The 11,362-nt window shown below is 45.7% G+C and overlaps 1 non-coding gene across 1 annotated transcript; it reads left to right on the top strand.

The window, feature by feature from the left end:
- Positions 1–2,193: 2,193 nt before the first annotated feature.
- On the top strand, positions 2,194–2,268 carry Trnas-cga (transfer RNA serine (anticodon CGA)). The gene has a single exon. It is a non-coding gene; the product is annotated as a tRNA-Ser (tRNA).
- The last annotated feature ends 9,094 nt before the right edge of the window (positions 2,269–11,362 follow it).

Genomic DNA, 11,362 nt, shown 5'->3' with positions numbered 1-11,362 from the left:
TGCCGCGACAGCGTGGACGTGAACTGTATGTGCAGTTGACGGACTTTGAGCGAGGGCGTATAGTGGGCATGCGGGAGGCCGGGTGGACGTACCGTCGAATTGCTCAACACGTGGGGCGTGAGTTCTCCAAAGTACATCGATGTTGTCGCCAGTGGTCGGCGGAAGGTGCACGTGCCCGTCGACCTGGGACCGGACCGCAGCGACGCACGGATGCACGCCAAGACCGTAGGATCCTACGCAGTGCCGTAGGGGACCGCACCGCCACTTCCCAGCAAATTAGGGACACTGTTGCTCCTGGGGTATCGGCGAGGACCATTCGCAACCGTCTCCATGAAGCTGGGCTACGGTCCCGCACACCGTTAGGCCGTCTTCCGCTCACGCCCCAACATCGTGCAGCCCGCCTCCAGTGGTGTCGCGACAGGCGTGAATGGAGGGACGAATGGAGACGTGTCGTCTTCAGCGATGAGAGTCGCTTCTGCCTTGGTGCCAATGATGGTCGTATGCGTGTTTGGCGCCGTGCAGGTGAGCGCCACAATCAGGGCTGCATACGACCGAGGCACACAGGGCCAACACCCGGCATCATGGTGTGGGGAGCGATCTCCTACACTGGCCGTACACCACTGGTGATCGTCGAGGGGACACTGAATAGTGCACGGTACATCCAAACCGTCATCGAACCCATCGTTCTACCATTCCTAGACCGGCAAGGGAACTTGCTGTTCCAACAGGACAATGCACGTCCGCATGTATCCCGTGCCACCCGACGTGCTCTAGAAGGTGTAAGTCAACTGCCCTGGCCAGCAAGATCTCCGGATCTGTCCCCCATTGAGCATGTTTGGGACTGGATGAAGCGTCGTCTCACGCGGTCTGCACGTCCAGCACGAACGCTGGTCCAACTGAGGCGCCAGGTGGAAATGGCATGGCAAGCCGTTCCACAGGACTACATCCAGCATCTCTACGATCGTCTCCATGGGAGAATAGCAGCCTGCATTGCTGCGAAAGGTGGATATACACTGTACTAGTGCCGACATTGTGCATGCTCTGTTGCCTGTGTCTATGTGCCTGTGGTTCTGTCAGTGTGATCATGTGATGTATCTGACCCCAGGAATGTGTCAATAAAGTTTCCCCTTCCTGGGACGATGAATTCACGGTGTTCTTATTTCAATTTCCAGGAGTGTATTTAGCTGTCCTCACCTACATATGGAGAAGTGATCATAATAATAAAATAACAGAAATCAAAACTCTCAAGGAAATTTTAAGTGTTCCTTTTTGCCGCGCGCTCTTCGAGAGTGTAATGGTAGAGAAAGAACTTGACGGTGGTTCGATAAATCCTCTGCCAGGCACTTAATTGTGAATTTAAGAGTAATCATGTTGATGTAGATGTAGATGAAATGTCGGTTATACGATATATAACTCAAATCTAAAAGTTGTAGCTTTATTTAAATATCTAGGAATTACAAAAACAACATCAATTGGCAACATCACACGGAAAACACTAGGGGGAAGAAGAACCCGCGATTGCGATTCTTTGGCAGAATGCTAAGAATCTGTAACATATATGATTGACGCAGTACATTGAAAAATTTCAGAGAAGCTCATTTCTTTTGCTATTATAGTGAAGCAGTAGAGGGAGTATCACGAAAGTCATTAGAGAGTTATGGAGGCAATCATTAACAGAGAGGCCTTATCTTTGCTGCGAAATCTTTTCCCAAAATTTCAATCAACAAACTTGACCTTCGAATTCCAAAATGTTATTGACTCCGACCAACAAAGGGAGAAATCAGAGCTCTAAGAAATATGGTCTGAAAGTGGTTGTGTGAAATGTCTGCCAAACATTAAAGTCTGAATTGCACAGTGATCGTCTTGATGCATTTATTTTCTGAGTATTTTTCTACAAGGACCCTTGGCCTCAGATGGCTCGTTACAGAATAATTATAATTTCCTTGATTTAGTACTACATTTATCTTTGCATCAGTACGCTCTCATAATATCTGCAAAAACAGTACAAACGTCTATGTTCAGCGCTTGTATGTGTCTTGCTGGAGTAAGACTTGTTCCATTCACTAAAGATACTTGTACACCAATCCTCAAGGACGCAGAAAAAGCGTCAGATAGCATAAACTCTAACAAAGTTTGGAAGGTAGGAGACGAGGTACTGGCAGAAGTAAATCTGTGAGGAGGGGGCGTGAGTCGTGCTTGAGTAGCTCAGTTGGTAGAGCACTTGCCCGCGAAAGGCAAAGGTCCCGAGTTCGAGTCTCGGTCAGGCACACTCTTTTAATCTGCCAGGAAGTTTCATATCAGCGCGCTCTCCACTACAAAGTGAAAATCTCATTCTGGAAACATCCCCCAGGCTGTGGCTAAGCCATGTCTCCGCAACATCCTTTCTTTCAGGAGTGCCAGTTCTGCAAGGTTCCCAGGAGAGCTTCTGTAAAGTTTGGAAGGTAGGAGACGAGGTACTGGCAGAAGTAAAGCTTGGGAAGCTCAGTTGGTAGAGCACTTGCCCGCGAAAGGCAAAGGTCCCGAGTTCGAGTATCGGTCCGGCACACAGTTTTAATCTGCCAGGAAGTTTCAGTATGAGAGTAATTTGCAGGGACACACGAATAATCCTTGGTTGGTTCAAATGGCTCTTAGGACTATGGCACTCAACTGCTGTGGTCATCAGTCCCCTAGAACTTAGAACTACTTAAACCTAACCAACCTAAGCGCATCACACACATCCATGCCCGAGGCAGGATTCGAACCTGCGACCGTAGCGCCTAGAACCGCTCGGCCATTACGGCCGGCGAATAATCCTTCACCTCTACAAATATGAGAGAGATGTTTTAATATCTCCTACCGAGCGAGATGGCGCCGTGGTTAGCACACTGTTCTCCCATTCGGGAGGACGGCTGTTCAAACGCGCGTCCGGCAGTTTTGATTCAGGTTTTCTGTGATTTCACTAAAACGCTTCAGGCAAATGCCGGGATGGTTCCTCTGAAAGTGCACAGCCGATTTCTTTCCCCATTCTTCTCTAATCCGAGCTTGTACTCCGTGTCTACCGATCTCGTCCTCGACGGGACGTTAAACACTAATCTCTTCCTCCTCCTCCACCTCCTCTTCTGATATCTCCTCGTTCGACGGGCACTCCTGTTTCCAGTACAACGTTCCCTCATTGAGGGCTGCCTAGCGTCTCGCTTGTACATCCCATGTCCGGACACGGTACTGATTACAAACAATCTGTTGACAGGTAAATGATAGCAGGCGCCATGCGTGCTCAGTGACAACAGCGTCGCTCCTATCGAGGGATTTAGCTAGTGTCCGTGGGTCATGTGCGCACTAAGCATCCAAAGATATTTCATCGCCTACTGTGTACTGAAGTCCTTCCTCCAGCCACACCAGTTATGTGCTGTCCCGAAGCCATAGAAAATTAGACCCGTTGTGTAGAACTACAGGCCTATTATTCTACTTCCTTTCCTGGACAAGGTTTTTGAACTACTACTCCTACTACGGACCTCTCAGAAAATTATGAAAGATAGACTTCTACCTCGGAACCAATTTTGGTTCAGAGGAGGACTCTCAACCACGCTCCAACTCCTTCGAGCGATTGAAGAGATCACGGCTGTGTTTAACTACAGGAAAGATTTTCGGTGCTCTCTTTATGGATGTAAACCGAGCGTTGATATCGTTTGCGACCCACGCCTACTGTATAAACTTTACGCCTTTGGATTTCCTGGCGACTACTTTCAGCTGATAAAATGATACCTCTAGCGAAGGACGTTAGTAGTCCAAGCAGATGAGGCTACCTCTACCGTCCGACGAGTCCAGGAAGGTGTCCCACAAGGATCCGTCATTGGGCCAGTCCTCTATTCGTTGTACACTTCTGATTTACCATGACGCTTCAAGTTACTGGGGTGGTTACGAGGACGACACAGCCCTTCTTAAGAGAAGTCGATAGCCGCAAGTCATACACCGACCTTGCAGGAGGCGTGTTGAGACCTAGACGACTGAGCAGCGGAGGATTGACTTCAACGCGATTAAGAGCCAAGCTGTGATGTCCGCCAAGAGACGTCGTCCAGTCACGCTACAACTGCAGCTCTTCGGCCGGCCTATACAATAGACTGACGATGATGCAAGGTCACTTGGTGTCCTCCTGATCGTACGCTCACTTGGCAGAAGCACTTGAGCGAAGTTAAATGGAAGGCCAGCAACGACTCGGCGCCATCTACTCACTGCCGCGTGAAGGATGCACCCTACCAACCGACTGCGACCTCAGACTCAACTGTCCGGCATACCACGTGCTACGTATACGAGGCGTAGTGCACCGTGGCTAACTACCACCTACGCTCTCTTCAGCAAGTGCAGAACTTGGTAGTATGAAGGGTATTTAATGTACCTCGATGGTCTCCGGCACAGAGTCTCACGACGCAGCAGAAGAAATGGAAGTCCTTGCTCACTTCCAACGTCAAGCCCGCAGGAAGCATAGAAGCCAAGAGAGTCCCCTTCCTCGCTCATCTGAAAACTTGGCTGACGAAGTAGCGACAAAGACCGCTTTCGTCGGCCACTGGTCTTATTTGACAGATAGTAAGGTCACCTCACCACAACCCCGCAATCCGTGTCACTATCGCTCACTAGACGACATACCAATACAATGATGAAATATATGAACAGTACTACACATTGCTAATGCAGTGAACGCCCAAGGGTAAACACTGCCTTACGTGCTTCGCAGCCAGAAATAGCGACAGCGGGCGCAGCAGGCAATTGCAGCTGCAACTCAGCTCTTCGTTCACCTCCAGGCCACGCGCGCCGCCCGTCTACAGAGCCCATTTGTTGGAGGGCTTCAGCCGAGTGACCACCGCACTGCGACGCTGCCCATGCAGCTACCGGGAATCTTCCTAGGACTTAGTGCTTCTGTGAACATCGAGTACTTGGCTAATTTCATTATTAGACTGATGTTTCTATACTCTCCGTCTCTCCGTTCTGCTGGAGAACAAAGAGAAAAGGGGCATTACTGTTGTAGGACAGAACTCAGTTTTCAAATAACACACAGTGCAAACCAAAGAAATTTGCAGTGATTGTGGCCATTATTTGCAGTGCAGTACGGATACAAATGTGACTGGGATAAAGTAATCATACAAACTGCGATTTCTTAGTAACGAATAACCCGTGGCCAACGATTACTTACAGCAAAATAATCTGATAATATTCGTGAACGACCTCTGAAATTTTATCGGCAGAGGTAAGGATCATACTATCTACTACAAAAGGACCGTATGGGCCTTGCTATCTCGCTAGCCGCAAGAGATGTCATAATGCCTGTTTTGCCGGTCGAAGGCAATCTGAGTGTAGTATATTTTGACCAAAGAGGATGATACAAAGAAGCAAGAAGTAGTTCAGAAGTTAAATTTCTCTGTAAACATTGATTTATATGACTCCATTAAATGAAACACTCCTAAAATTTAAAGTCACTACAGTCTTCTTATTTGGACTTTTAAGTCTAAAACAGGTTCTTCTCTAAATGTGTGTAAGGCAGGCTCGTAACTTGCCACCACTGTTGCTCAACATGCACATCAATCAGGCACTGAATGAAATGAAAGAATATTTCCGAAGATGAAAAAATGTGCAGGCGAATACGAATGTTAAGCTTCTGGCCCAATTCAAGGACGGCATCCCTGACTGAATTGACGGGCCGCATTTTGACCAAAGAATATGGCATACTGATAAATATAGATCAACAAGAATAAAATGCAGAATAACAACTTAACATTAAAAGTAGGAAAGTTGCAGTAGTGGAGGAAGAGACAGAACTCTCCACAGTAGGAAGTAGGGTTACACAGGGTGTTCAATCAAAAGAAGTTGTCAGGTGTAGGTTTCCACAGACGAAGAGGTGTACTGGTATGTGATATTGAAATGAAAACGAGATAGTTTCTGAAAAAAACGTATCTGAAGTGCACCACTATTTGGAACTGTGTGGTGGACGGACGCTGATAAAGAGAAGAAGAATCTGTAATCATTCCCAACCAGATGCTGTCCATGAATGGCAAAAGTTATTAGATAGAGGAAACTGAGAAAGAACTAAAGTAAACTCCTCCCGAACGCACAGGAAGGCCCAACTGCACTGATCGGCCGCCTTCTCATCCTCAGCTCATAGACGTCACTGGATACGGATATGGAGGGGCATGTAGTCAGCACACCGCTCTCCCGGCTATATTTCAGTTTCCGAGACCGGAGCCGCTGCTTTTCCATCAAGTAACTTCTCAGTTCGCTTCACAAGGGCTGAGTGCAGCCCGCTTGCCAACAGCGCTCGGCAAAGCGGGTCGTCACCCATCCAAGTACTAGCCCAGCCCGACAGCGCTTAACTTAGATGATCTGACGAGAACCGGTGTTACCACTGCGGCAAGGCCGTTGGCACACTGAGAAAGAGAAAGTATTAAAAGAATAGAGGATGAAAGAAATCTATGTAAACCACACACCGAAGAAGGAACAGATTACTGGAAAATCTGCTGTGGCATCAAGAAATAATTAACTTGACGATGTAAGGAAGGAAACTAACGTGTAGAAAATGGGACGGAAAAGACTACGATACGCATAAAAGTTTATGGAGACTTTGGGTGTAATAGTTGCTTAGAGATAAATAAGTGGAAAGGAGGCTGACAGGTAGATTTGGTCCAAAGTTCCCCCTGGATGGAGTGGATCCCTTTAGAGACCAATTCAGGCCTCTTTCGCCCAGTCACTTTACTGTCAGATCACTATTGAAAGCGTGATATGGAATGAACACGAGCACAAAAGAAGCTTGTTATGTTTACAGTTACATCAGACTCTGAGACAGGCTCAAGAACTCTTCGGCTGGGGCTTACTAGTTCTTCCTGGCGATTTTTTAATTTCAGTTGCTTCCGTCGGCGTATTTTCTTATATGTAATAGAATTCTGTAAAGTTTTTACCGTGTTTAAGTGTCACTGTTGTGAACGACTTTGTAGACAACAGTAACGAGAGGTAAGCTACAGAGTGGTAAGCCAACCATCGTCGTGGGAAAAGTTACCGCAGTAAACGGAAGAATTATTCAACTTGGAGAAATGATTGAACATTCATTACAAGTAATGCAACAAGATACAGAGTCCTGGTCATCAGTGTCAACAAGGATGAAGCTAAATGGAGGAAAAGGAGGATGGATACTAAGTACAAAGGTACTGCATAGATTCTATGAGGAGATAACCCCTAGGATGACGAGGCCACCCCACGTTTAAAAATAGTGCTACCGGTTTCATTTTAATGCGGTTTGACTGTCTTGGAAAACAAAAAACAAAGTGTTGCCTGAACAGTAAGTGATTTTAGTATCACGTATCGATACAACCCTGCATGCGTCGATGTTGACAAACCAATTGCAAGCTGCCATCCGACGCCGATCCGGTGGATCCAGTTGTGCACGCTTGCTCATCCACTGGACTACAAGCGCTCTTTGCCGCCGCAATGCAGGATGGAGGCAGCAGCCTTATAATCCACTCATCCTTGGAGCCCATCCACTACGTGATGCTTCAGAGACGCTGCCTAGTCGCGGCTCTGGCACCATAGTTTCTCTTCGCAGCAGGTCATCTGTTGAAGTATGGGGACGTGGACGCAAAACGATACGTCTGTAGTGGTATGTACAGCTCATTTAGTGTTGCAGTTATTTACGTGCAAAAATCACTAGGTCGTAAAGTTTGTGACGTGTTTCTGGGAAGACTGTTCAAAGCACCGAAAAAGCAAACACCCTGATGTGTAAACATATTAAGGTACCATATATAAAATTATCTACACTTGTATCTGTTACATCCTGCATTAAAACAACAGGTAATGAAAGTCCGAGAGACGGGTGGTAATGTAAATTTCTAGCAAACCTCTCACTATCCGTTCGGTCTCGGACAACGCACAGTGTAAACCACATTCCAAAATTCAATCCGTTCCTTGTTCTGTTTCCATTGGCGCCATAGGTGCAAATTCAGTTTTAAATGTATAAAGATTTTTCTAATATAATGGATACTCGTCTCAAAACTTTCTCCAGCCGGCCGGAGTGCCCGAGCGGCTCTAGGCGCTACAGTCTGGAACCACGTGACCGCTACGGTCGAAGGTTCAAATCATGCCTAGGGCATGGATGTGTGTGATGCCCTTAGGTTAGTTAGGTTTCAGTAGTTCTAAGTTCTAGGGGACTGATGGCCTCAGAAGTTAATTCTCATAGTGCTTAGAGCCATTTCAACCACAAAACTTTCTCCAAAATGTTGACAGTTTAGTTTTGGGGAAATATATTTCCATTTTATTGTCTTCATTCAGTCCAAGGAATTGTATTGGGCGTGCACTTCACAATCTGAAAATATTCTTTCATTCACTGAAAACTGTTTTTAGACTTAGGAATTTAACTATCGATTTTCAGTCCAGGAAAATAGTTACTGACCGACTATTAATGACGATAACTGCTGATTTATTTCTTGTGAGAATGAGGATATTTCGTTGTTATTTTACATATAATCATCGGTTGCGGGAACGTCAGAATGCCTTGAACTGCATCCCTATCTTGGTGAAGCTACAATCTGCGAAGGAAACTGGGGGACATTATTTTCTGCTGTCAAGATATTTCCATGCACTTCGAGTGCAAACGTTTTTATTTCTAAAAATAAACCTGCAAGATATGCTACTTCAAATTAACTATATGTCAGTTTGGTGCTTAAAATAAATCTGCAAGATATGCTACTTCAAATTAATCATATGTTAGTTTGGTGCTTAAGTCTTTCAGCCCTGCTTTGGTCAGCGAAACAAATTGGCGACTTTAATTTGTGCTCTCAAAATATACACCCTATTCCCTTGCAATCCGAGTTAAAACGCATTTATTTACAGAAATAAATCTGCAAGATATGCTACTTTAGATTAATTATCTGTTGGTTTGGCGCGTAAGTCTTTCTCCTTTCCCGCCATCGCCTTTTCCAGAAACAAAGTAATTAGTAGTCAAAGCTCGAGCACTCCATTCAACACCTTGTCACGTAATCAGCCATTGTGCTTTTGTGAAGAAAGAGCATCAGATCTGATTCCAGCTTCTTTTTACGTATCTTTGAGAACTCTTTCGTTTGCTGCACCACTTTGGACGTGGTTTACAGTTTTACTACCTGGGAGTACGTTCAAAACATCAGATGGAATTGTTTACACTGGTACTACAGTGGTTTGATTGTGCACTTGGACCAACTTCTTTTAACAATGTGTGGAACCCCGAGCTGACGCCCAGCATATTAAGTAGTCCTCTGTCCACGCACCTGCCGACTGCGACCATTACATCTCATTTTCCTCAGTACAATTCCTAACTGAGTGGGAAACGCCTGTAGTAGAACCAATATGCTTCTCTCAGGCTTGCTTAGAGTGACTGGTTAATAGTGTAGTTGTGGGTGTACAATCGATCTGTTGTTTCCATTTTATGTACAATATTACGATGATCAACCCAGTCATCTTCTTCATGTGGTGCAATATTTGCTGTTATGTATACTAACTGTCTGGATTCCAACAATATTCTGATTGCGAGTTTGACTACCAATGCCCAGCCGGCGGGAGTGGCCGAGCGGTTCTAGGCGCTACAGTCTGGAACCGCGCGACCGCTACGGTCGCTGGTTCGAATCCTGCCTCGGGCATGGGATTGTGTGATGTCGTTAGATTAGTGAGGTATAAGTAGTTCTAAGTTATAGGGGATTGATGACCTCAGAAGTTAAGTCCTATAGTGCTCAAAGCCATTTGTATCAATGCCCACTTCGCCCTTGATGATCTTGCATTTTTCTTACCCTACACTCACATTAAGTGAAACGCACATTGTTCCAGTGGTCCACAGTTCCGCTGGTGAGATCTTAGCTGAATGCCATACCTCAGTCATTGTGGAAATTGAAACGTCCCTCCCTTTTTATTAGGATTTCTGGCATCTTTATGTCGATAGATTCCTAAAGAACGCTGCTTCAGAAACTTGACACGTGAAACACGATAATGGTACATTATATTTCTTTTCATGACTGATGTAGTGCTAGGTAACATCTGGTCTGATGAAATTTCCTGGCAGATTAAAACTGTGTGCCGGACCGAGACCCAAACTCGGGACCTTTGCCTTTCGCGGGCAAGTGCTCTACCGACTGAGCTACCCAAGCACTACTCATGCCCCGTCCTCACAGTTTTATTTCCACCAGTAGCTCGTCTGCTACCTTCCACACTTCACAGAAGCTCCCCTGCGAACCTTGCAGAACTGGTACTCCTGGAATAAAGGATATTGCAGAGACATGGCTTAGCCACAGCCTTGGGGATGTTTCTAGAATGAAATTTTCACTCTACAGCGGAGTGTGCGCTGATATGAAACTTCGTGGCCGATTAAAACTTTGTGCCGGACCGAGACTCGAACTCGGGACCATTGCCTTTCGCGGGCAGGTGCTCTACCCGCGAAAGGCAAAGGTCCCGAGTTCGAGTCACGGTCCGGCACACAGTTTTGATCTGCCAGGAAGTTTCATATCAGCGCACACTCCGCTGTAGGGTGAAGGTGAATATTTCAATCTGGTTTGATGTACGTTATTTTAATCGAATAGGTCGTTGATGCTCCTTTCATCTCTGCTCGACTGCTCTAATGCTCTGCTCTAAGACATGCCACATCGTAAGGAATGCAATACACCACCGGCGTTTCTGTGACCTAAATCCTCATTAAAGTTACAAAGACTTTCGACCTCTTTTGATGCAAGCCACATACATTGGATGCCATGTTTCTATAAGAGTCTACCGATTTCTGCGAATATTGGAGCAGTATTAGCGAGATAACAGATCTTTGCTTCCCTGTGTCTCAATCTTAACGTCTTTGTCTGGCGTTTCAGATTTTCACTGCAACGCTTTCCCACTTTGTCGACCTGAGTATCCCTTCCTTGGGAACACCGTTCGTGGGTGTTGTAATTCTTCGGCAAGACTGTAAGCCCCAAGGGACCGTCGTGTTTTAAGTTCAACGTGAAATTTATATTATACAAGAGTTTAAATGCAGCAGGAATTCTTAAGGTTTTCAATTCCATCTGGCCACATCACAAACGTCGTTTTCGATGTCACTCAGTAACTGTTATACGACAATGATGGAAGCTGACTATTACACTACCACAGAAAAATGGTCAATATTGCTGCACCGACTACCCAAGTCGAGTGCCTTCACCAACACAAATTTCAATTCATATCTTCAGCTTATTTTCCCCGTAAATTATCACTATTGCCGGGACTCTCCGGAATTGGAATAGCACCTCAGCGTTGGAGTTAATGGGGAAGTCCTGTATTTCAAGTGATCTTATAGATCTTATAATTATATTTGCCCCTAGACATTTAACTCTCGTCTTTATCTGCGATAATAATGAAAGCTGAAGAA

The sequence above is a fragment of the Schistocerca serialis genome, chromosome 4, assembly GCF_023864345.2.
Source record: "Schistocerca serialis cubense isolate TAMUIC-IGC-003099 chromosome 4, iqSchSeri2.2, whole genome shotgun sequence".
Taxonomy (NCBI): Eukaryota; Metazoa; Arthropoda; class Insecta; order Orthoptera; family Acrididae; genus Schistocerca; species Schistocerca serialis.
The sequence above is the reverse complement of the archived record's forward strand: the minus strand, read 5'-3'. Positions and strand labels throughout refer to the sequence as shown.